The 12,925-nt window shown below is 35.1% G+C and overlaps 1 long non-coding RNA gene across 3 annotated transcripts in view; it reads left to right on the forward strand.

Moving 5' to 3' along the window:
* Nucleotides 1-5,714: 5,714 nt before the first annotated feature.
* The window catches only part of LOC143691476 (uncharacterized), an 80,131-nt gene continuing 72,920 nt past the window's right edge, over nt 5,715-12,925 (forward strand). For all 3 annotated transcript variants that reach the window (XR_013179536.1, XR_013179538.1, XR_013179537.1), the window contains exon 1: nt 5,715-5,889. This is a non-coding gene — a long non-coding RNA (uncharacterized LOC143691476). The remainder of the gene's footprint in view (nt 5,890-12,925) is intronic.

Consider the following 12,925-nt stretch of genomic DNA (forward strand, 5'->3'; position numbering starts at 1 on the left):
CTCTGGCAGCTTTGTTTTTCTTATCTCTGAGCATTGTCTCCTCAGCTAAGGAATTCCATTGGCCTTTGCTTGGATTTCCCCTTCTTAAGCTGTGCCATTGAAACTCTCTGAGGTCTGTAAGCTGGGGCAAGTATGGGGCTCACTTATTTTGTTTCCAGAGTCCATTTTCCTTCATTGCTTGATGGTTAGTGTCTTGAAAACCATTTTAAATATATTTTATCTTTAAAAGGATTTTTTTAAAGATTCAGGCAGGAAGTAAATCTCTTCCTGTTGTTCCATCTTGACAAGAGACAGAAGACTTTGGAGTTGATCTTTATAAAGTAAAGGAACTTTGTATTTTTATAAAACTAAAGGATTTATCAATTTCACTTATTTTGATTAGCATCTACTTAACTTTGTATTATTTAGTTGAAAACAACTCTGAAAACCAAAGTATAGAAGAAATTTATTGAACTAAAGTAACATTAATGAGGACCAGCAACAAAGGTGACTGCCCAAAAAGAAAGCTTTGGGGAAACAGTTTCTATGGCTGCTAGAAACAAAGGGAGGGTTGGGAGAATGGGGCAGAGACAAAGAGTGAGCTGCATGAGTTGCCAGGGTTAGGATGTCCTTGGGCTATGTTTCATTAATTTTGCAACTTGGACAGATAATTCTGCAGGAATGGGCCTATCTAGTGAAGATAAGCAGACTTGCTGGTATCAGCATGATTTGTTCCTTCTCTGCAGTGTGTCAGCCTGACTCAGTGATTCTCTATTTCTTTGTAGTTCCCTAAATAAAAAGGAAGTTCAACCAGATTAAGATGATTAGTGAAACTCTTGGTCATTCCATTTTCAGTGTCATCTACTCTCCACTATTCTAGAGTGTGCTCTCTCTCTCTCTCTCTCTCAGAGGCAGATATTTTGTCCCATACACATGGTTGTGACTGGAAATATTTATAATAGGGTAATTTCTTACAATACACTCATTCCCAAAGAATCCCATTTTAGTAATCCAGCCTGATTATGTAGAAATTGACTTTGTAAACTTATTGAGTCACAGGGAAGTTTAAGGCAAACAATTCAAAGTTTAGCCTCCATTTTTTCACTTTCTGACACTTTAACTTCTTTAAAAATATATTGCAGAGTGTTCATCTAAACAGAAAGACGACCACTGTAAAAGCTTCATTGGAAATATTACAAACTGGCCTTAAATTCAGAGAGAACATCAAGAAGGGAAGATCTGGGGCCTAACTGATGAACTTTGAAAAATAAAAAGGTGTTGGTGAGGGGGAGCTTTGTTTCCAGGGAAGTGCGAAAGAAACTAGATTTCAGACTACTGAGCACTTCACAGTCAATCTCCATTTAAAGGGATATGGTTGTTGGCCTCAAAGGTGGGTGGGAGTCTAGGCATCTAATTGTAAAATCAGTTAGTGTATTACTCTGCATGTTATTTATACATTTCTGCGAGAAAAGAAATATGCAGTGAATATATATAATTATATATATAATTATCTTACATAATTATAAGAGCATGAGAAAACAATATTCTTTGTATTCATATTGTTAGTCCTCTGTCCAAGTTCCTCCCACTTCCACCCCAGTCAAATGACACTATTATGTTAAACAGCAGGCCCTTTATATCCCTTTATATCCCTGCAATCACAGGGACTCCAACAACATTGCAATATACACACTAGCAAAAGTTGCCCTCAAAAACTGGTGTGTAGATTCTTTGTAATTTAAAAAGAAATGTGGGGGTTCTGGGGTAGGAATAGGGAGGTGAACCTGTCTACCAACAAATCCTTCAGCATTTTTCAGTATATGCCAAACTTAATGAAGGAGGGAAACAACATGATCAGTGCATGTTTTTACTTCAGTCTAGTATAAAGGAGACATTTTATGAATGCGTTATCATCTGCTTGATGAAAAAAAATATTTTTTTGTTTTCCTTTTCTTTCCTTTCCACCCACCATATTTCTGTTTTTGTTATTGTTGTTGTTTGGGAAGAGAAGATATTGGATTCCCTGAAGATGGGGTTTATACTTAGGGAAAAGAAGTTCTTTTTTTAGTGCAGCCAAGGACTTACATAACTGAGACTCACATTTATTCTGTCGCAATGTCATATGTTGCAATTCTGAAACTTATTTTTTAAAATACAAGCTTGTTTTGAAAAGCAAGTAAGTTTCATGAGTCATGCAACTAAGAGAAAAAATTACATCAGTGATATAGCTCATTACTTTGTTCTTCTGAGCGATAATTCTTAATACTATATTTTCAACTAGAAATTTGAGTGCTATTGTGTTAAGTGGAGATGATATAAGGAGGTATATGAATTTTGAAGGCTATAGGAAGAGAATACACTATAAGAAATGTATGAGAGAAACAAGTAAGCAAGTGAGAAAGTGGAACATGATATAAGGATAAATGCTAATAGGAAGAGCTAGATATAGGGGGGAAAAGAGAAAATAAGGAATTTTAGAAGATATGTTAGAGGGGTAGATGAACGATTTGTTGAATTAAGTTTTACATCTTACTTTATTTTCAATGAAAAAAATGAAAGTCATTGTATACTGAGTCTCTTGAGGCCTTTTTGTTATAATGTAGAACAAGAAAGAATGAAAGTTGAGTTTTTTCAGGGGGTAGGGGGCGGGGTATGGTCCAGGAATTGAACCTGGGTCTCCCATATGAAGGGTGAGCATTCTACCACTGAACCATCTGTGCGCTCTAAGACTTTTATATGAAGCCAAATTCAAAATGACATTTACACTGTTTAAAATCATCCAGTTGGACAGTCCTCCTTCCCCATTCAAGCTGAGATCCTATTAGTTGGGAGATCTATTTGAAATGAATGAAATATAGCATTGAAATAAAGTCAGCAGGAACTTTTTTAAACATATAATTTATGTTCAGTAAAATTCTTGCTTTTGGTGGACATTTCTATAAGTTAACACCATCAAAATTAAGACATAAAACTATTCTATACCCAGCCCTCCTGCCTCTCAAATTCCCGCATGTTTCCTGATAGTCATTTCCTTCCCCTGCCCTGAAGCCTTGGCAACCACCGATCGTTTTTTCTTTTCCTATGATTTTGCTTTGAGGAATGTCATATGAATGGAATCCTATAGAAGGTCACTTGTGAGTCTTTTTTTTTAACTCAGTGTACCTGAGATTCAGTCCATTTTGTATTGTGTATCAATAGTCCTTTCTTTCATTTTTACTTATTGCTGAGTAATATTACAACATGGGTGCACCATGGTTTGTTTACTCTATCAGCTGAAGAGCATTTGTGTTGTTTCCAAGTTGGGGTGATTATGAAGAAAGATGCTATAAACCCATTATTGTTTTACTTTGTATCCATATTTTTTACTCATTTTTTTTCTGACTGTTTGGTATAACAATTTTATGGTGGCAAGCTAAAGTCCATATTGATGGGTTTTTCAATACTTTTTATTGTAATGCTATGAATTTCACTGTAGATATTTTCAGACTACATTATAAGTGCATACAAGTACAGCTCATTGATGAACTAATATATATATTTTTCAGTAAGTATCAACCTTATTTAAGCCAAAGAATGTGTTTTTTTTGCCTTAAATTTCATTTGTTCAGGATTTCTAACTAGGAAAGTAACTTAAAGGCAGAGGCTATGCTTAGTTCACTTTCTGTAGGTCAGAACCAAGGGTGGTGCTTCAGGTACAGGTAGTGCTCAAACCATAGCTGTGGAATGCAGAGATGCCTCAAATTGCAAGATGGTCCTATTTGCTTAGTTTCTGCTAACTTTCTCACAAAGAAATTTAAATTTCTCCAGAAATTTAGAAAGTAAGAGGCAAGGTATTATTTTGATAAACTATATGTGTGTAACTGACCCACAAATGAAATTTGAGTCAAAATGTGAACCTACATGACCTATTATTGTTAAGCTAGTTTTATAAGCCACATACCTAAACCATGGACTTCATGACTTAACCCTGTGACCCTTATCACCTTCAAAGCCCCTTAAGCAGAATTTAGTTTCCACATGAAAAATGGGTATTAATAATACCAGCATCACTAGTTAGTTGTAAGATCACAGCCTGAAAATCCCTTGCCACTGTTTCTGACTCAGTAAATGTTTCATAAATTTTTACTCTGAATTATTGTTCTCGGGAAATACTATATCTGCCACCATATGAGAATTTCAAAGATGAAGCGAAAGTCATGGCTTGGCTTTCCTGCAGCCACTAGCAGGATGTCACTGAGCTGAATGAAATAATTTGTAATGCTTTAGTGGAAAACCCTACTGGCTGAACACATGTCATTCACACATAGGACCAGCTACGTCAATGTGGGGCCAAGTGCAAAATAAAAATGCAGGGCATCTTACCCAATGAATGGAGGTTGCTGAAGGATGCACTGACTGAGAAGTATATTGGTAAAGGATGGTATACATATATGATCGAATGCTGTGCTGTTACAAGAAGGAACCAAGGTGGGAGACATGCAACATTGTGAATGAACCTGTGGGACATTTGGTGAGACAAAATAAGCCAGAAACAGAAGAGCAAATACTGTATGGTCTCATTTAGAAAATACTTATAAGAAAACAGAGGCCTCAATTGTAAGACCTTCTAGTGGTCACATGTAGTCTGGAGTGATAATTGTTTTTTTTGGATTTTGAGAGGCTGTTGTATATATGTATAACCTGGTATGTAGAGATGAGAATGATGAGATGAGAATGAAGCTGATCATGTCAGGATTAAGGTAATTCATGTCAGGATTAAAGTTCAGATAAAGCCACTTTGCTACTGGCCAGAGACTCTTTGGACTGGCCAGTGCCAGAGTTTAAATATCCCAAATGTAAATGTTTATTCAAGGGTAGGAGAAATGGTGTTTATTTCATTCCAATTCATCCTGAATAGGATCTGGAAGAAATGAATGAAAGTGGTTAAGCAGAGCAACTACTGTTAAGGATTAAAAAATGGAGAAAATTACCGCCTTTGAGAAGCAAATGCACTGAGCATGAGCAGTCATTAGTAAATCGTTGGGCAGTGGGACTGTGACTCAGTGGCAGAGTTCTCACCTGCCATGCCAGAGACGAGTTCACTTCTCAGTGCCTGCGCCCCCCCAAAAAGAAGTAGTAAATTGTAAATCAACAACAACAAAAAAATCACATTACATTCAGTGACAGTTACACAGGGCACAAGACGCCTGCCATAATACAGCGTCCCATCAAAGGAGATGTCTTAAAAATTCTGAGTATTTTTTTTTAACAAGATGCCCTGCATTATTTTTAATGATACATTTTTATTGATATATATTATATATTATATAGATACCATGTAATCATCCAAAGTGTATAATCAGTGGTTCACAATATCATCATATATAGCAGTGCTTTTATCATCACAATCCACTTTTTTTCTTTTTTGTGAAAAATAATATATATACAAAAATTCAAAGCACATTATAACAATTAGTTATAGAACAGATTTCAGAGTTTGGTATGGGTTGCAACTGCACAATTTTAGGTTTTTTATTCTAGTTGCTTTAAGATACAGAAGACTAAACTAAATAAGTAAAATATGTCTTTACTTTCTTTTCTTAACTGAACTTAATCTTGCAGAATATTACTATTTACAGTTTTGACTTCTCTTTTAAATCTTTACCAGATGTCACGTGGTGAAAATTTCTTTCTGTCTTTCTCTTCCACTATTAGTCAAGTTAAAAAGCATAACCTCAATATTCAGAGTCATAAAGTACCAGTTCCAGGGTTTTTTCTCCTCTCAGCTTCAACATCTTAACCTTTACACTAAATTGTTTGACAAAAGACTTAGATACTGGTTTAGATTGCTCGTGGAAACTGGAGGTGCAATGAGTGAGGCCAGAAATGTAGACAAAAACCTTAAACTGACTGAATTGCTGTCAAACCCAGGTAAGACAGTGGGCTATACGGAGTGAGTGAGTGGAGCAGTTGGGCTAGGGTGGTGGTGATAGCTATGGTTTCTAGTCTTTACACAGTGGGAAATAGTTAATATGTAGAGAGTATTTAAGATTGAGAGTTGAGGTGCTAGAGACCATAAATTATTTTGTGTAAAAATGTTTAGATACTTACATACTTAATCCTAACAACTATGTAGAGGGAAATCATTAGAGACGGGTATAAGAGAATGGGATCAGGTTAAATTAATGATTGAGAATAAAAATGACTCATTTAAGTGAAAAAAGTCATGCAAACTGTAAAGTATGTCACCTTGGAAAATATTATCATTACTAAATAAGATATAAAACCTTTCACAGAAGCTCTTAGGAGAGAAAAAATGAAAAAGTGAAGTACATTTCCAATTTTAAAAAGTTAAAGAGGTACAAACAAAAACTTAGGGTATTCAAATGGAATCATAATGTATTAAACATATATGTACTCTATATATAATATCCTACATATAATATACACATTTAAAATTATATAATTCTATAACAAATGATAAATCTTTTTACACAAATATTAAATAGTATATAGTCATTTTGTAAAATTTACAGGGTATATACAATATATATTTCTATAATACAAATATATGATGCAGTGTATAACTATATAATAAATATTAAATAGTATATGTTAATTATATAAACATTTAACATTATATATTCTATACATATTAAATAATTTATATTTATTATATAGATTTTATAATATATGTGTAATACAAAGAATGAAGTTATGATACATGCTACAACACGGATGAAACTTGAAGACATTATGTTAAGCAAAATAAGGTATACACACAAGGACAAATATTGTGTGGTTCTACTTACATAGAATATGTAGAATAAGCAAATTCATAGAGACAGAAAGTTGATTACAGGTTGACAGGGTCTTGGGATAGGGGTAATGGTGAGTTATTGCTTACTGAGTATAGAGTTTCTGTTTGAGATGATGAAAAGTTGTGTTAATGGATGGTAGCATGGTATTACAAATATGATTAATGCTGCCGAGTTATACACATTTCATTCTTTTTCCATGTGAGTATCCCATTATTGCAGCACCATTTGCTGAATTTTGGTTTGTTTTTACTTTGTTTGCTTTTTGGAAAATGCATGGGCCAGACAGCGAAACAGGTCTCCAGCATGGCAGGCAAGAACTCTATGGCTGGATTACCTCTGCACCCTCTGCCTAACTTTTTTTTTTTATTAAAAAAAATTAACTAACACAACATTTAGAAATCATTCCATTCTACATATGCAATCAGTGATTCTTAATATCATCACATAGATGTATGATCATCATTTCTTAGTACATTTTCACCGATTTAGAAAAAGAAATAGCAAGACAACAGAAAAAGAAATAAAATGATAATATAGAGAAAAAAATAAAAATAAAAAAATATATCCAAAAAAACAAAAAACAAAAAAAACTATAGCTCAGATGCAGCTTCATTCAGTGTTTTAACATAATTACATTACAATTAGGTAGTGTTGTGCTGTCCATTTTTGAGTTTTTGTTTTCAGTCCTGTTGCACAGTCTGTATCCCTTCAGCTCCAATTACCCATTGTCTTACCCTATTTCTAACTCCTGATGGTCTCTGTTACCAATGACATATTCCAAGTTTATTCTCTAACGTCAGTTCACATCAGTGGGACCATACAGTATTTTTCCTTTAGTTTTTGGCTAGTCTCACTCAGCATGATGTTCTCTAGGTCCATCCATGTTATTACATGCTTCATAAGTTTATTCTGTCTTAAAGCTGCATAATATTCCATCGTATGTATATACCACAGTTTGTTTAGCCACTCGTCTGTTGAAGGACATTTTGGCTGTTTACATCTCTTTGCAATCGTAAATAATGCTGCTATAAACATTGGTGTGCAAATGTCCATTTGTGTCTTTGCCCTTAAGTCCTCTGAGTAGATACCTAGCAATGGTATTGCTGGGTCATATGGCAATTCTATATTCAGCTTTTTGAGGAACCGCCAAACTGCTTTCCACAGTGGTTGCACCATTTGACATTCCCACCAACAGTGGATAAGTGTGCCTCTTTCTCCACATCCTCTCTAGCACTTGTGATTTTCTGTTTTGTTGATAATGGCTATTCTGGTGGGTGTGAGATGATATCTCATTGGGGTTTTGATTTGCATTTCTCTAATGGCCAGGGACATTGAGCATCTCTTCATGTGCCTTTTGGCCATTTGTATTTCCTCTTCTGAGAAGTGTCTGTTCAAGTCTTTTTCCCATTTTGTAATTGGATTGGCTGTCTTTCTGTTGTTGAGTTGAACAATCTCTTTATAAATTCTGGATACTAGACCTTTATCTGATATGTCGTTTCCAAATATTGTCTCCCATTGTGTAGGCTGTCTTTTTACTTTCTTGATGAAGTTCTTTGATGCACAAAAGTGCTTAATTTTGAGGAGCTCCCATTTATTTATTTCTTTCTTCAGTGCTCTTGCTTTAGGTGTAAGGTCCATAAAACAGCCTCCAATTATAAGCTTCATAAGATATCTCCCTACATTTTCCTCTAACTGTTTTATGGTCTTAGACCTAATGTTTAGTCTTTGATCCATTTTGAGTTAACTTTGGTATAGGGTGTAAGATACGGGTCCTCTTTCATTCTTTTGCATATGGATATCTAGTTCTCTAGGCACCATTTATTGAAGAGACTGTTCTGTCCCAGGTGAGTTGGTTTGACTGCCTTATCAAAGATCAAATGTCCATAGATGAGAGGGTCTATATCTGAGCACTCTATTCGATTCCATTGGTCGATATATCTATCTTTATGCCAATACCATGCTGTTTTGACCACTGTGGCTTCATAATATGCCTTAAAGTCAGGCAGCGTGAGACCTTCAGCTTCGTTTTTTTCCTCAAGATACTTTTAGCAATTCGGGGCACCCTGCCCTTCCAGATAAATTTGGTTATTGGTTTTTCTATTTCTGAAAAATAAGTTGTTGGGATTTTGATTGGTATTGCATTGAATCTGTAAATCAATTTAGGTAGAATTGACATCTTAACTATGTTTAGTCTTCCAATCCATGAACATGGTATGCCCTTCCATCTATTTAGGTCTTCTGTGATTTCTTTTAACAGTTCTTTGTAGTTTTCTTTGTATAGGTCTTTTGTCTCTTTAGTTAAATTTATTCCTAAGTATTTTATTCATTTAGTTGCAATTGTAAATGGAATTTGTTTCTTGATTTCCCCCTCAGCTTGTTTATTGCTAGTGTATAGAAACACTACAGATTTTTGAATGTTGATCTTGTAACCTGCTACTTTGCTGTACTCGTTTATTAGCTCTAGTAGTTTTGTTGTGGATTTTTCAGGGTTTTCGATGTATAGTATCATATCATCTGCAAACAGTGATAGTTTTACTTCTTCTTTTCCAATTTTGATGCCTTGTATTTCTTTTTCTTGTCTAATTGCTCTGGCTAGAACTTCCAAAATGATGTTGAATAACAGTGGTGATAGTGGACATCCTTGTCTTGTTCCTGATCTTAGGGGGATAGTTTTCAATTTTTCCCCATTAAGGATGATATTAGCTGTGGGTTTTTCATATATTCCCTTTATCATTTTAAGGAAGTTCCCTTGTATTCCTACCTTTTGAAGTGTTGTCAACAGGAACGGATGTTGAATCTTGTCAAATGCCTTCTCTGCATCAATTGAGATGATCATGTGATTTTTCTGCTTTGATTTGTTGATATGGTGTATTACATTAATTGATTTTCTTATGTTGAACCATCCTTGCATACCTGAGATGAATCCTACTTGGTCATGATGTATAATTCTTTTATGTGTTGGTGGATTTGGTTTGCTAGAATTTTGTTGAGGATTTTTGCATCTATATTCATTAGAGAGCTTGGTCTGTAGTTTTCTTTTTTTGTAATATCTTTGCCTGGTTTTGGTATGAGGGTGATGTTGGCTTCATAGAATGAATTAGGTAGCTTTCCCTCCACTTCAATTTTTTTGAAGAGTTTGAGCAGGGTTGGTATTAATTCTTTCTGGAATGTTTGGTAGAATTCACATGTGAAGCCGTCTGGTCCTGGACTTTTCTTTTTGGGAAGCTTTTGAATGACTGATTCAATTTCTTTATTGTGATTGGTTTGTTGAGGTCATCTATTTCTTCTTGAGTCAAAGTTGGTTGTTCATGCCTTTCTAGGAACTTGTCCATTTCATCTACATTGTTGTATTTATTAGCATAAAGTTGTTCATAGTATCCTGTTATTACCTCCTTTATTTCTGTGAGGTCAGTGGTTATGTCTCCTCTTCTATTTCTGATCTTATTTATTTGCATCCTCTCTCTTCTTCTTTTTGTCAATCTTGCTAAGGGCCCATCAATCTTGTTGATTTTCTCATAGAACCAACTTCTGGTCTTACTGATTTTCTCTATTGTTTTCATGTTCTCAATTTCATTTATTTCTGCTCTAATCTTTGTTATTTCTTTCCTTTTTCTTGCTTTGGGGTTAGTTTGCTGTTCTTTCTCCAGTTCTTCTGAGTGGTCAGTTAATTCCCGAATTTTTGCCCTTTCTTCTTTTTTGATATAGGCATTTAAGGCAATAAATTTCCCTCTTAGCACTGCCTTTGCTGCATCCCATAAGTTTTGATATGTAGTGTTTTCATTTTCATTCACCTCGAGATATTTACTAATTTCTCTTGTAATTTCTTCCTTGACCCACTGGTTGTTTAAGATTGTGTTGTTGAGCCTCCATGTGTTTGTGAATTTTCTGGCACTCTGCCTATTATTGATTTCCAACTTCATTCCTTTATGATCTGAGAAAGTGTTGTGTATGATTTCAATCTTTTTAAATTTGTTAAGACTTACTTCATTAATTTTATACCATTTTTGTAAAGTAGAAAGATAGGGGAACAGGAGCATAGCAAAAAGGAGATGGCTTTTGCTGGTCATAGGAAAAAGTGTACTTTGGGCTTTAGACCATACTCTTCCCATCACGTCTCTTTACGAGGCCAGTTCAGAATTTCCCAGGTAGGAACATTGCTATATTATTACCCCTATATGTAGTCTTCCAGGCTTATCCAGACTGCTTGGGGGCCTTACCTTGATGGTGGTCCTGGCTTTGTTGTCCTCAAGATGTTTTTGTTTAATATTTCTATCATCTTATCCTGGGCATATAATTTCCCACACTCTGTATAACTATATTTTTTAACTGATGAATTTCTTTCCCTTTTACTGCACTAGTAAGTGTCCAGAGAAGAGTCGAGTGAATAATTTATACTCTATTCTAGAGGCCAAATGTTGCCATAGTAAATGACATGTCAAGGTAAACTACTGAATAAATACGAGAGCCTAAATTTATTTCTGTTAATAAATTGTAATACTGAATTCCAGAAAAAACATATATGATTGTGCTTGCAAAAATGTGTCCCCTAGAATTGCAAAGAGATGGAAACAGTCAAAATGTCCATCAACAGATGAGTGGCTAAACAAACTGTGGTATATACATACGATGGAATATTATGCAGCTGTGAGACAGAATAAAGTTATGAAGTATGTAACAACATGGATGGACCTTAAGGACATTATGCTGAGTATGATTAGCCAGAAACAAAAGGACAAATACTGTATGGTCTCACTGATATGAACTGACATTAGTGAATAAACTTGGAATATTTTGTTGGTAACAGAAACCATCAGGAGATAGAAATAGGTAAGATATTGGGTAATTGGAGCTGAAGGGATACAGATTGTGCAACAGGATTGAATTTAAAACTCAGAAATGGACAGCACAATACTACCTAACTGTAATATAATCATGTTAAAACACTGAATGAAGCCGAATGTGAGAATGATAGAGGGAGGAGGGCTGGGGACATAAATGAAATCAGAAAGATAGACAATAAAGATTGAAATGGTATAATCTAGGAACGCCTAGAGTGTATAATGATAGTGACTAAATATACAAATTTAAAAAATGTTTTTGCATGAGGAAGAACAAAGCAATGTAATTACTGCAGGGTACTGAAAATAAATGGTAATTAATATTTTAAAATTTCAACTTATGTGTGAGACTAAAGTAAAAAATGTTTATTTGGTACAAAAATTTATATTTTGACTAGTGCATTTCCTAATAACTTATGTTGATATCTTGGTTGAACACCATAAGTACATGGAACCTTGGGTAGGACATGAGATTTTGTTGGTTTGTCCAGAGTGATGCTCCAGTGAATCCCAGAGTGATTTGATCAGTGAGTGGAAAAGTATTTGTAAAGTCCCCTTTGGGGAATGTTGAGAATGGGGGAAAATTCAACCTCCCTAAGTTGAATTCTTGATATTCTTACAAGCAGTGTGAACAACCAAAACTATAAGCCCCAGTCTGGGGGTTTGTTCATATGAAATTTAACCCCACAAAGAATAGGCTAAGCCTATTTAAAATTAGGTCTAAGAGTCACTCCCAGGAGAGCCTATTTGTTGTTCAGATGTGGCCTTTCTCTCCAGCCGATACAACTATCAAACTCACCACCCTCCCCGCTGTATATGTGGGTCATGACTCCCAGGGGTGTGGACCTTCCTGGCAATGTGGGACAGAAATCCTAGAATAAGCTGAGACTCAGCATCAAGGAATTGAGAAAACCTTCTCCACCAAAGGGGGGAAGAGTGAAATGAGACAAAGTGTCAATGGCTGAGAGATTCCAAACAGAGTCGAGAGGTTATCCTGGAGGTTATCCTTACACATTAAGTAGATATCACCTTGTTATTCAAGACTTAATAGAGAGGCTAGAAGGAACTGCCTGAAAATGTAGAGCTGTGTTCCAGTAGCCATGTTTCTTGATGATGATTGTATGATATAGCTTTCACAATGTGACTGCGTGATTGGGGGAAAAAAAAATGCATCCCTAATTTTGACCTGATTGTATTGTTGGGAATTTTTCCTGGCCAGGGCAGTTAAAACATAATACATTAGTATGCTCTTTCAATGCCCATCTTGTTATTATTATTTGCCAAATAAAATTTCCTGGGGAGAGTTTT

Source organism: Tamandua tetradactyla, chromosome 7, assembly GCF_023851605.1.
Source record: "Tamandua tetradactyla isolate mTamTet1 chromosome 7, mTamTet1.pri, whole genome shotgun sequence".
Classification (NCBI taxonomy): Eukaryota; Metazoa; Chordata; class Mammalia; order Pilosa; family Myrmecophagidae; genus Tamandua; species Tamandua tetradactyla.